The sequence below is a fragment of the Carex rostrata genome, unplaced genomic scaffold (genome assembly GCF_964058835.1).
Source record: "Carex rostrata unplaced genomic scaffold, lpCarRost1.2 SCAFFOLD_36, whole genome shotgun sequence".
NCBI lineage: Eukaryota > Viridiplantae > Streptophyta > Magnoliopsida > Poales > Cyperaceae > Carex > Carex rostrata.
This window is the reverse complement of record NW_027601209.1, coordinates 242,501-245,000: the sequence shown is the minus strand read 5'-3', so window position 1 is coordinate 245,000 and position 2,500 is coordinate 242,501.

Genomic DNA, 2,500 nt, shown 5'->3' with positions numbered 1-2,500 from the left:
TGGGACAAAGTGACCCGAAAACAGTTCAGCTGGGGAAAATTAAGCGGATGCAGCCAAGCGTTGGGGAAAACTAAGCGGATCCGACCCAGAGTCGGTGGAAATTGGCCCGAAAACAGCCCAGCGGCAAGCGGAAGCGGCTAACGTTGGGGAAAAGTGACCCGAAAACAGTTCAGCGGGGGAAAACTAAGCGGATGCGGCCACGCGTTGGGGAAAACTAAGCGGATACGGCCAAGTGTTGGGGAAAAATGGCCCGAAAACAGCCCAGCGGCAAGCGGAAGCGGCTAACGTTGGGGAAAAGTGACCCGAAAATAGTTAAGCGGGGGAAAACTAAGCGGATGCGGCCACGCGTTGGGGAAAACTAAGCGGATGCGGCCAAGTGTCGGTGGAAATTGGCCCGAAAACAGCCCAGCGGCAAGCGGAAGCGGCTAACGTTGGGCAAAAGTGACCCGAAAACAGTTCAGCGGGGGAAAACTAAGCGGATGCGGCCACGCGTTGGGGAAAACTAAGCGGATACGGCCAAGAGTCGGTGGAAATTGGCCCGAAAACAGTCCAGCGGCAAGCGGAAGCGGCTAACGTTGGGCAAAACTGACCCGAAAAAAGTTCAGCGGGGCAAATTTTTGAAATTTTTTTTGAAATTTTTTTGAATTTTTGAAATTTTTGAAGTTTTTTTGGGTTTTTGGACTTTTTTTGAATTTTTGAAATTTTTGAATTTTTTTGAATTTTTTTGAATTTTTTGAATTTTTTTTGAATTTTTGAATTTTTTTTTTTTTTTTGAATTTATTTGGTTTTATAAATTTTTTGTGATTTTTTGAGATTTTTTTGAATATTTTACATGGGTGATTTTGACTTGGGGGATTTTCAGGGGGTGGTAACCCTGGGCGTGGCTAGAGCCTCAAAATGCATATTCCCCTATAGGGGGGCAAGGTTTTCAAAAATGGGTGCCCCCTCATGTACACGCGCGTGGGTGTACATGGCCCCGTCGGTGCCAGCGTGGGTGGAAAATGGCCCGAAAACAGCCCAGCGGCAAGCGGAAGCGGCTAACGTTGGGCAAAACTGACCCGAAAGCAGTATAGCTTGGAAAATTAAGCGGATGCAGCCAATTGTTGGCGAAAACTAAGCGGATACGGCCAAGTGTCGGTGAAAAATGGCCCGAAAACAGTCCAGCGGCAAGCGGAAACGGCTAACGTTGGGCAAAAGTGACCCGAAAACAGTTCAGCTGGGGGAAATTAAGCGGAAGCAGCCAAGCGTTGGGGAAAACCAAGCGGATACGGCCAAGAGTCGGTGGAAAATGGCCCGAAAACAGTCCATCGGCAAGCGGAAACGGCTAACGTTGGGACAAAGTGACCCGAAAACAGTTCAGCTGGGGAAAATTAAGCGGATGCAGCCAAGCGTTGGGGAAAACTAAGCGGATCCGGCCCAGAGTCGGTGGAAATTGGCCCGAAAACAGTCCAGTGCCAAGCGGAAGCGGCTAACGTTGGGCAAAAGTGACCCGAAAACAGTTCAGCGGGGGAAAACTAAGCGGATGCGGCCACGCGTTGGGGAAAACTAAGCGGATACGGCCAAGTGTTGGGGAAAAATGGCCCGAAAACAGCCCAGCGGCAAGCGGAAGCGGCTAACGTTGGGGAAAAGTGACCCGAAAACAGTTAAGCGGGGGAAAACTAAGCGGATGCGGCCACGCGTTGGGGAAAACTAAGCGGATCCGGCCAAGTGTCGGTGGAAATTGGCCCGAAAACAGCCCAGCGGCAAGCGAAAGCGGCTAACGTTGGGCAAAAGTGACCCGAAAACAGTTCAGCGGGGGAAAACTAAGCGGATGCGGCCACGCGTTGGGGAAAACTAAGCGGATACGGCCAAGAGTCGGTGGAAATTGGCCCGAAAACAGTCCAGCGGCAAGCGGAAGCGGCTAACGTTGGGCAAAACTGACCCGAAAACAGTTCAGCGGGGGAAAACTAAGCGGATGCGGCCACGCGTTGGGGAAAACTAAGCGGATACGGCCAAGAGTCGGTGGAAATTGGCCCGAAAACAGTCCAGCGGCAAGCGGAAGCGGCTAACGTTGGGCAAAACTGACCCGAAAACAGTTCAGCGGGGGAAAACTAAGCGGATGCGGCCACGCGTTGGGGAAAACTAAGCGGATACGGCCAAGTGTTGGGGAAAAATGGCCCGAAAACATCCCAGCGGCAAGCGGAAGCGGCTAACGTTGGGCAAAAGTGACCCGAAAACAGTTCAGCGGGGGAAAACTAAGCGGATGCGGCCACGAGTTGGGGAAAACTAAGCGGATACGGCCAAGGGTCGGTGAAAAAGGGCCCGAAAACAGTCCAGCGGCAAGCGGAAGCCGCTAACGTTGGGCAAAAGTGACCCGAAAACAGTCCAGCGGGGGAAAACTAAGCGGATGCGGCCAAGCGTTGGGGAAAACTAAGCGGATACGGCCAAGCGTCGGTGAAAAAGGCCCGAAAACAGTCCAGCGGCAAGCCGAAGCGGCTAACGTTGGGCAAAAATGGCCAAA